General features: G+C 54.4%; 1 long non-coding RNA gene across 1 annotated transcript; it reads right to left on the bottom strand.

Moving 5' to 3' along the window:
* Window positions 1-4,135: 4,135 nt before the first annotated feature.
* LOC110349543 (uncharacterized) lies at window positions 4,136-5,808 on the bottom strand. Its single transcript, XR_002395562.2, has 3 exons — window positions 5,589-5,808; window positions 4,888-5,049; window positions 4,136-4,467 (listed from the first exon to the last, which is right to left on the bottom strand). It is a non-coding gene; the product is annotated as an uncharacterized LOC110349543 (long non-coding RNA).
* Window positions 5,809-10,820: the final 5,012 nt, after the last annotated feature.

Raw genomic sequence — 10,820 nt, 5'->3', positions numbered from 1 at the left:
GAGCAAGACAGAGGGGCTCTTGAAGGAAGGCGGGTGTGGGGGAGCACTGAAGGATTTGGCACCGGGCATCTTATGAACAGTCGTAGATGGCAGGAGATTCAGGTGTCTTCCAACTGAGTCATTTGGGAGTTTAATGACGGCATGGGCAGCCTGCACAGGTGTGGGCAGGGAGTGGGCAGTCAGGCTAGGGAGGCTGAACTCAAAGGGACAGAGAGGATGCAGAGCTGCTAGATGAGACTGTAGAAGACACGGCAGCTCCACGGGAAACTCCCATCTCCGAACAACCACTTCTGTCAGCCCTCCTTCCTCTCCTCTGTCTCTTGTGGCACTGGCCACTGGGGAAGTTGAGGCCCAAGGTCAGGCCACCGAGATCAGTCCCAGGGCACAGTGCAGGGCAGAGAGGATTTAGGGGGGTCACAAAGATCACTGTGGGAGATTTATCAGGAGTACATTCAGGACTTGGAGCTCACAGAAGTGAGAAGGGGAAGCAGAATGTGGAGACCTAAGTTCCCTCCCTGGACCTGGGGAGAGGACAGGAGAGAGCAGACAGAAGGAGGAGGGCCCAACCCCCTACCACCACAAAGGCCCCATGAGGATGATGGATCTTTAGGGCCAGAAAGGGGAACATAATTCTGCCAGGGACAGAGATAGAAACGGAGCTCAGCCCAGGCCTGGAGATTCAGAAGTAGTTTCTGGAAAGGACTGGAATCCTCACCCCTGTGCACATCTCCCTGAGCCAGAGTTTGAGGGAGCACAGCTCCCAGCCAGCCCTGGCAGGGGTTGGAAGAGCTGCTTTCTAAAGTCAGCAAGCACAGCAACCAGGAAGAGGGTGTGTGCGCCCAGCGACCAATGCTTTCTACAGAGTAACTCAGATCTTAGAGGAATCTCACAGAGCAAGCAGTGTGATTCATTCCATTTTGTGAGTTAGAAAACTGAGGCTGTGTAAGCCTGCCGCTGGTCAGAACAGGCGGAGGGCTGGGGAGGGCTGGTGAGGGCTGGCCTGGGCTGGCCTGGGCTCTTCTGGCCCAGCAGAAGGCCAGGAACACCCCAGCTCCTGCAGTTGGTCCTGCAGGAGGGCCCCCCCTTGTGATCTTTTGTTGCCCTCCGTAGTAGTGAAAGGTGAAAAAGCGGAAGACTTGTCAGAAATCTGAAAGAGATTTCTGTTTGTGTTTCTGAGACAGGAGAAAAAGAATCCGTGAAATCAGATCCTTTTTGGCTGTATGAGCCAGGGAAGAGGGAATTATATTAATAATCAGGACCATTTGAGTTGCCAGGAATGAGATCCTAGCTCACACTAGTTTGGAGCCATCACAGTTGATGCCACTGCTCACCACTCATCAGCACCTTTCTGAGCCCCCTGTGAAGCCACCCCAGCCTCACAAGGGTGTGCGATACTTACACAGCTGCTGGCACAGAGGGGCCATGGGCAGGGGATTAAACAGTGTGCCTGCGTTGCTTAGGTAAGAGCGGCCGGGCCAAGCATGCAGCCCAGAGGCCTCACAATAACCCAGATGATGGAGAAGCCATTCCTCAAACCGAAGGAAAGACAGTGCCGGGAGGTGTCTCTCGGGTTATTAACATCTGCCCGGAAATGCTCATTGGCCGGAACTGGTCATCAGACCCGCCCGTGGAGAAGGGGTCAGGAGATGTGATCGGAAGCCAGGAGACCCAGACTGAGGGCGCCACTGATGCCGCTGATGCCACCCGCTACCCTTCCTGCAGCTTTCTCCTATCCTTTGTGTCTCAGATTCCTAGCAACTCCTTGTCCCCAGCAATCAGGGTTGGAAGTCCCTGCTAGGAATCAGAGGGCACGGAGACTGACGTCCGGTTTTGTTTCAGGCTCTGTCTGCATGTCCCCAATCTGCCTGTGTCCTTGTGGGCCCCACCATCCATCTCCCTTCTGCACCCATTCTCCTGAGTCTCTCCCACCCCTGCCGCTTCCCTCCTGCCAAGAAGAGATAAAAGGGACAGCTGTGTATTTATTCAGCGCTACTTCACGCTGCCACCCCACCACTTGCCTCAAGCTCCCCGCTCCTGCCGCTCCCTTCCTCCTTTCCCTGATGGATCAATCGCTCGGAGAGTTCTCACGTGTGAGTCAGCAGCACCCCCCGGAGGACTGCTGCTCCTGCCTGAGCTGGAGAGACATGAGGGTGAGGCCCCGCAGCCCTGAGGGGAAAAGGGACAGCAGGCCAGCACACACAGAGGGTCTCAGCTGTGGAGTGACAGGCACAAACCCACAGAGTCAGGGAGGAGACACAAGCCGCAGAGACACAACCAGTGACAGTTGGACGAAAGAGCCGATCGGCAGAGATAGAGAGTGACAGAGACAGGGAGTGACAGAAATCAGTGGAAACAGACACAGGCTGGGCAAGAGGGAGGAAAGCAGAAAGGAGCAAAGAGAAAAGACTGCAGCACTCGGGTGCGGGGCGGGGGGGGGTGTCCAAGGTGTGTGTGTGTTGTGGTCTTTTTTTTTTTTTTTTTTTGGTACTGGGGATCGAACTCGGGACCTTGTGCTTGCGAGGCAGGCGCCAGAACCACTGAGCCAAATCCCCGGCCCCTGTTGTGGTGCTTTTTAAGCCAAGCTACCCTTCGTTGAAATGGACTCATTCCAAGAAGGTGCTGAGCTGTTTTTGAAGACAGGGAGATGTGGCCCTTTTCAGGCAAGTGGCAGGGATTTGAGGCCTGGCTGTAAGCTCAGGCACAGGCAGGGTTTCCTTGGAGATCCTCATGTCCGCTCTGGGGCATTGGCCATGGCTTCCAGAGTCTGAGCAGTGATGCCTCCCCAGTGATGCCACCCCCTCTGCTGCCTGCTCCAGCTCCGGCTGGGGCACAGTGACAGGGTGGAGGGGACCAAACAAGGGGAGAACGCAGTACCTGCTTGTGCTGGTGGTGCCCTCCCCTTCTTTCTGTTTCCTGGCCACCAAGAGGTGAACAGGTCTCCTCTATCATGTGCTTCTACCATGATGTCCTGGGCCACCACAGGTGCACAGCGCATGAGTCAGTGAACCTTTCTTCTTTATAAGTTGGCATACCATGGGTATTTGTTATAGCAATGGAAAGCTGACTAACACACACCCCATCTCCTCCCTCCTGCCATTCCTGAGCCTCAGACCCAGGGTTCCCCTCTGGCCTTTGTGCACATTATTCCACTGTTTGGGCACCCACCCCATGGCTCTCTCCTCCACCTGCCTGCTCTGCAACATCCTGCAGCCCCAGCCCCACTGGCCCTTTCGGTGAGTCCCAGATTGTGCCTGGCCCCTCCTTGAGGAAATAGGCCGCTGCTCTGTCTCCCTCCTGAGTGCTTGGGCTCTGAACCCCCAGGCAAATCACTCATCTGCATCCAGGTAGCTGATGGGAGGCAGAGGGGTTGTTCCAGCCTCACTCCCCGGCACCTCCTGAGCATAATTGGAGCTGAGGCCTCAGCTGGGAGGGGAGAGACCCGGGACCTGGTTGGGAGATTACTGTATGAAAAATCTCAAGTTCATCAGAATGACTCAGGGCAGGGCTGTCTAAGCTCGGGAAAGTGAATCTGCCACAGAGAGATTTTTATCCAATTTGCCATCCTCTCTCTAGGGAGTTTGTTGCTGCCAAGGCAGAGGCAAAGAAAAATTGCATCCCTCGGGAGGTGACCTCTCCAGACCGAGGCGGGGCTTCATGTCACAGCATCCTCTCGGGAGGCATGGGGTATTCCCAAGCAGGGAAAGCACAGTTCTTGATCCTTCCTGAAGCGGCACCCAACACCCTGTACACCTTCCACTGCTGAGAACTCGAAATACAGCCTCACCTAGATGCCTAAAACACAGGGTTTCTGAGCTGAGGGTGGCAGTGCACGCCTGTGATCCCAGCACTTGGGAGGCTGAGGCAGGAGAATCACCGCAAGTTTGAGCCCGGCGTGGGCTACATAGCAAGACACTGTCTCAAAAAACCAAGAAAAAACAAACAGGGTTCCTGCTGGGCAGTTGCTTCCCAGCCCCTGACTACATGCCACAGGACAGGGTGCGGACTGCTGGCCATCTCTACCTCCATTTACCCATAGCCATTGGATAGCTATTCTGGACCAGACCTCTTATCAAATGTGATTTATTTTAGTCTTCACAATAACTGTTGAAAACTGAAAAAGATCAGATCCCTTTTATACGTGGGAAGTGGAAGCTCAGGCTGGTAAAGAGGTGAAGCCAGGAGTTAAACTGGCAATGTCAGGGCCCAGGGCAGCTCCTAGGCTGACCCAGACAGGAAGGAGGAAGAGGGGCAAGCAGAGCGGGAGAGGAGGCAGCCTGCCCACCTCCTCCAGCAGAAAGGCCACCCCTTTCCCTTTCACACCTCTGCCCCAGGCCCAGCTCTGTGTGCTTCCCCACAGGGCTTCATCCCGCTTTCCTGTTCCCACTGGAAACGCTGTGGGCTGGGTTCAGACTGCCTCTGCGCTCACTGGCAGTAGACCCTGAGCCGAGTGGTCCAGTGGTTGAGGGCCTGGGGAAGATGAGGGGTGGGGTGAAGTGCTCCTAGGTGCGGGTCGGTCCGGGGCAGCCAGTGGGGAGTGGTCCTGCCCCTCAGGGTGCGGGCTTCCCGCCTGGACCGATGCTGCCCGGGGGCGGATGTAAATAAGACACTTAAGCCTCCCACTCCCAGCCTCCACAGTCAGTCAGTCCCGGCTCTCCCGGCAGGGCAGGACGGGTGGCTGGGGAAATGTGAGGTGATTGGCTTGCTAAAATGTTTTACTTCCCTGAGTCCTCCGCAGGGCTTTAATGAGGGGCCATGCATCACTTGGCCCCTCACCCCAGCAGATGATAAAGGGTGACCGCTCCCTCCCGCACGCCCAGAACAGCCCTCGGCGCCACGCCTTGTAAATTGTTATGGCTCAATGAAGAGGCACCCTTAAATGTCACTCACGTGGGAATTAAGGTGGCGGCTGGCACAGGCTGGAGGGACTCAGGGGCTGGCGGAGTGGCACCTGCAGGATGGGGCTAGGGTCAGGATCTTCAGACACAGGGTCCAGTGAACGGAAAGTGTCCCCTGGGCCTGCAGTCATCACAGCTCCAATTACCTCCGCTCCTGGGGGAGGAGGAGGACGGGCTACTGAGGCCTCGTTGGAACAGACTGAGTAAGAACACAGTCCTGCTCTGGGTCCGCTGTCCCCACATCTGCTCCCCCACTGCCGCCCTCCCATCTCCCTCCCTCACCCCCGCACAGGTAGGTGGACCCCAAGGGCAAAACGAGGAGGAATCTTAGTCTCACCCAGGCCAGAGGCCCAGGTCCCTAGCACCCTCTCACTCACTTTCCAGCCTGGTTCGCTAACTGCAGGGGCCAAGGAGAGGTCGGCTTCCGGCCTTCCCTTCCTCCCCAAGGCCTTCTTCAAGCGGGCAGAACTGCAGGGCCTGACCAGGAAGGGGTGAGCCTGGGGACCTCTCGGGCTTGAACCTGCCCCTCCTCCCTCTCTGAAACCTTGTCTGACTGTGCAATCGATCTCGCACCCAGGAAAGGGCCTGCACCAATGTGCCTGTAGCGGATTATTTCCAAGCAAACCCGAGGGATGAGGACCCTTCCACATCTCCTCCTCCAACCCCCAGAGGTGCCAGGCAATGCCTCCCTACCTCTCTTTCCACGAGTGTGTGCTTCCTCCACAACACGGTTTAGTTTTGCCTCTTCCTGAACTTGATAAACAGAATCACGTGTTGTGTATTCTCTCCCATCTGGCTTCTTTCAGCCAACCTGGCAGTGTTTGTGTGATTCATCCGTGTGGTTGGCATGGTCACAGCGTGTCCGTTCACAGGATCCTGGAGAGCAGGTCATTGTCTGTGTACCGCATCCCCATCAGCCTTCTCCCCAAAACACAGACTGCATCAGCTTAGCACTTCCAGTCACCTGCACAGTGGGGATGTGGCTGGTCCTTCCTGCCAGGAAGTTCCACTTAAGGCCTAACCTCCATTCCTGTGTCGCTGGCTTGCTGTCTCTGCTGAAGCTGGGGGAGAGGGAAGATACAACAACAATAAGACAACTACATTTGCAAGGCGTTTTCAACATATGAAGCACTTGCTAATCCACTAATTGAGTGAGATGGATATGCTCACCCTGTTCTCAGCATTTTACCTGTTGAACTCCCACAGCCCTCAGAAACACAGGTAAACACAGGTAAAGTGCTAATCACCCCCATTTCAGAGTCTCGGCGACCGAGAAGTTAAGGAACTCATCCAAGGTAAGGGTGCCAGATAAAATACAGAATGAGCAGTTAAATTTGAATTTCAGATATGCAAAGAATTTTTATAAGGATGAACATATCCCAAATGTTCCGTATTAAATTCCAACAGGCATCCTGCATTTTTGATTTCCTATATACCTGGCAACCCCAATCCAAGGTCACAGAGCAGCAGCAGCAGAGTGAAGATGGGGACCTCACTCCCACGCTATGGTCCTTGCCACTGGCCCGGTCCTCCTGCTATGATAGGACCTGGCGGCTAGAGAATAAAAGCAGATGGATTTGGGGCTGTTTAGCAAAGCAACCCACCAAGACTAGAAACAAATTTGAAATGGAAACTGAAGGAGAGGAAGGGATTACAGGAGGCAGTTCAGTTCCTTGCTCCACAGATGATTCAGAAAGGGGTCCTCCTCCCAGAGCACAAGCCTGGGTCACCTGGGGCCCACGCTGACCCCTCATTTCCTGTTTTCCACCTGGTCACCTAGGGCCCTTGCCCAGCCCTGCCCAGCCCAGGAACCTCAGTCCCCCTGTCTCTGCCATGGTGCCAATGTACAGCCTTAAAACCCATAAATGAAAACCTCATGCAGTGCCACCCAGTGTGGCTCCCTGACCCCCTGCTTTCCATAGGATGCAGCTTGCCAGCTATAAAAATTGCAAAAATGAGTAGGATGGTGTCAGAGGCTGCAAACATTGAATGCATGCTTTCTTTTGCATAGAATAACACACTTAATGACTTCTTGGAGGGGAGGCCAGGGAAGTCAAGGCTAATAACAGCACTTTGCACTGAGGTCTGCAGTGCAGAGGAAGAGCCGTGAAACTGTCTTGTTTCCATTCCCAACAACTTGAAAGCTTGCGCGAACACACACACCTCCGTCCTCAAGGGACAGAGGGAATTGTGGGAAAATACTGTGGGTTTTCACTTTTAATTTGCTGTTTTGATCATGTGCAGCCCTCAGGATGTGCTCCCCCCGACACCCCGAGACTCAGGTGGGGTCGTTGTCGGGTGGAAAGAGAACATGGATGGGGAGCACCTCTTTCCCTTTCACCCTCCCCCGCAAAGGCCCAGCCCAGAGTGAGCTCTCCAAGTTAATGCCGCCTGCCCTGGGCCTGGCAGGACTGGACCCACCCCATTTGGTGAGCAGGTGTTGAACAGGAATGGAGGGATGGCCACTGGCCACCCCCGTTGACCCAGCCTCAACCAGGCTGAGGTGCAGTTACAGTTGCAGTTGCAAGTCTTCCCCAGATCAGCATCCAAGGAGCAGCCAGACAGCAGCCCGTGCCAACACATTCAAATGAAAATTAAAACGACAAACAAAATGAGTCTGTGGGCCACAGGCAGCTGTAAGACCACCAGTTTCCATTGGCTGGGGTTGTGGTCCCCACCACCATTACAGATCTCTGTGATTTAAGCCCTGGCTCTACCACTCACATATAGACTCAGAAGCGCCTTAGGGCCCTGGAAATCCAACTAGTGCCTTCATCTATTTTACAGACGAGGAAACTGAGACCCAGAGCACCTTGTGAGTTAGGTGTGTGCTGGGACTCCAATCCTAGCTGCTGCTGTCTGTCACCCATGTTGGACTCTGTCCCACACCTCCCCTGGCGTGCTGCCCTTTAGGGGAAGTCACTGTACCTTTCCAGAGAGTGAAGGGCTTGGACTGGTGCCAGCCCTGTGTCAGGGAGGAGTATGAGTTCAGAAGCCAGACCAGCCTGCATCCAATCTCAGCCCTGTGACCTAGGTGACTTTAGCAGCCGAGCCACCCCCTCCCTCATCATCACAGCTAACCCTCTGAAGGCATGGCTCTGTGAGGATGCTGTCTATTCTACAAATCATGTATTCCTGACAGCCACCCTGGGAGGTGAGTTTGTTATTATCCCCATTTTACAGATATGGCAGTGGAGGCCCATGGAGATCAATTTGATGTCATGGTTTGGATCAAAAATGTCCCCTAAGGCCTGGGGGTATAGCTGAGTGGTACAATGCTTGCCTAGCATGCATGAAGCTCTGGGTTCTGTTCCCAGTACTGCAAAAAATAAAATAAAATGTCCCCCAAAAGGTTCATGTGCTCAGAGCTAGGACTTTTAGAAAGTGAGCAGATCAAAGCCTCAACAGTGGGCTCATCAATCACTGAGTTCATGGCTGAATGTGCTGTTAGGGAGTGGAGCCTAATTGGAGGAGGTGGATCACCAGGGATGTGACCTGGAATGGTGTACTCTTGTCCCCAGCCATTCCCTCTTTGTCTGGCTCTTTCCATCTCTTCTTCCTGGCAGCCATGAGGTGAGCAGTTTCCTCTACCATGCCCCTCCGCCATGATGTTTCTGGAACCAACCTACCATGGACTGAACCCTCAGAGACCATGAGCCCAAATCAACCGTTTCTCTTTGATGTTGAGGGTGTCAGCCTTGCAAAAATGACTAACACACTTGCCAAGTTCCTACACTTCTTTGGTTTGTCTCTGAAAGGGATTCAATCCCCTGATGCCACCCTAGATGGAGTCATTAGACCCAACAATCTCAGGGACCAGGAAACCTTTTACAAACCATATGGCTGTGGAATTAATAACATGTTGTAACCAAAGATTGGAGAAGAGATTAGGGGACTCGGCTCCTGGAGTGGAACTATTAAAAAGGAAAGAAGATAATCAGCTCTGCTATGGAGCAGTGAGAATAGGGCCCTGGCCTCCTCTTAGACACTGGGCAAACACTAGGCGAGGGAGCGTCCCTAACCAGCTCAATGTGTCTTCCGTTGGCCATAAAGATGGGGCTTATTGGTGCTTCGGTGATGGGAGAACCGAGGAGTAATAAAACAACCTCTTGTGGGGGAATAAGGAGACAGGTTTATACCCTCAGCAAAGAGGGCTGCTCAGCAGAGCCAGCCTCTCCTGACGCAAGGAGACCCTACCTGAGCAGCCCCACCACCTCCATCTCGGTGGGGACAGGGCTGGGCCCCAGCCAGGCCTTTACTCATCCTCACCCTGCTGAGGTTGCTTCCCCTTATCCCAAGGGCTCAGGCCAGAAGGGGCTTCCTGAACTTTGCTGTCCTCCATCTCTGCCCATCCAGGCAGAACTGTTCCTGCCCTGCTCTGTCCCCCAGTGCTTGGGTGACTGCCTGGGTTCCTGTCCCAGCTGTGCTTCACGTTTCTGGCTCAATGTTATCAACTATAGAATGGGTATTATAAGGGAAGCCACCTCATGTGGCTTGTAAAGGGCTTAGCACTGCATAGGCCACCAAGGAAGCCCTCAGTAGAACTTGTGTATGAGAGCCAGGATCGGTTTAGCCCTAACTACATTATTATAATTTGGTGGCTTGATGTCCCCAAGTGGACTCTGGGCTTCTCACAGCCTCATGACGATCTTATGACTTAGTTATTATTGTCCTTGTATTAAAGATGACCACATTGAAGCTCAGGGTATAAATCAACTGCCTGTCCAAAATCAATAGCTTGCACTAGACGGGAGGCAGTGGTCACTGCCAGACTCTGTGTCCTGTCCACTCTGCTCTGGGGCCCCCACCAAGTGACCTCTGGGACTACCTCTTCTGCTGCCTCCACCTAGGTTCTGTGTTGGTAAAGGTGCCGCTCCAGGACTCGGGTAGGAAAGAATGAAGGGCACAGAGGTCAGGAGCCAGGGTCCTAGGATGTGGATGCCAGGAGGCTGAAGGCTCTGAGCTGGGCAAAGGAGCTGCTGAGTGCTTTGTACCAGATGGATGCTGCTGCTGAGTGGACAGGGCACACACAGTACAGACACGCATAGAGACACACGTAGAGCTGCAGCACACAGAGGCAGACACACACACGTACACATGCATGCACGCTCCCGGCCAAGCCCCTCACTGCCCTGCAGAGCCCTGGGAAAGGAACCACTGGGGTGGGATGAAGCTGGTGGCCCAGTGCTCACCTAGTGCGTGCAAGGCCCTGGGTTCCATCCCAGCACCACAAATCACAACAACAACAACAAAGGGAATCACTGTGCCTGCTTCCGAGGGAGAGACCCGTGCTGTTCCAGGGGTGCCTGGGGGTCCTTGTCACACAGGACAAGGTGGTAGGGGCTTGTGTGGAGGTGAGAGATCAGAGAATGGGGGGTAGCAGACCTGCACCCTTCAACCCACAGTCTAATGATTCTATGACCCACCCCACCCAGGGGTTTGGACTTTAATGTGTATGAGATCCACCACGATGATTCAGTGCCTAGGCCACCCCACCAGAGTACCATCCTCACCTGGCATGGCTAGAAACTGAGGCCCAGAGAGTCAAGGTAACTTGCCCAGGACCACACAGCAGAGCTGGAATGTGACTCCTGGGCGGAGCTCCCTCCCATCCTGCTAGGGTATCTCAGGCACCCGCACAGCTGGGCACAGGCACCTGGGAGGCCACACTCAATCCCAAGATGGAAGCAGGCGGCACAGCTGCATGGGCTAGCTCGGCAGGGCCGCAAGATGTAGAAGTGGGTGTCTAGTGCCCAGTGCCCTGGTTCTGGAGTTACCAGGGGCTGTGTGACCTTGCACAAATGACTCAGCCTCTCTGAAACTGCAGCTAACCAAACAAGTGTTCCACGTACAAGGCTGTTGTGAGACTTCAGTGAGGTAATGCAAGGTGCTAGCACACCCAGAGGCAGGTCTGGTTTCACCTCC

The sequence above is a fragment of the Heterocephalus glaber genome, unplaced genomic scaffold (assembly GCF_053883595.1).
Source record: "Heterocephalus glaber isolate CG9 unplaced genomic scaffold, H.glaber_assembly_v1.0 deba00001497, whole genome shotgun sequence".
NCBI lineage: Eukaryota > Metazoa > Chordata > Mammalia > Rodentia > Bathyergidae > Heterocephalus > Heterocephalus glaber.
This window is presented reverse-complemented; position numbering and strand designations above follow the sequence as displayed.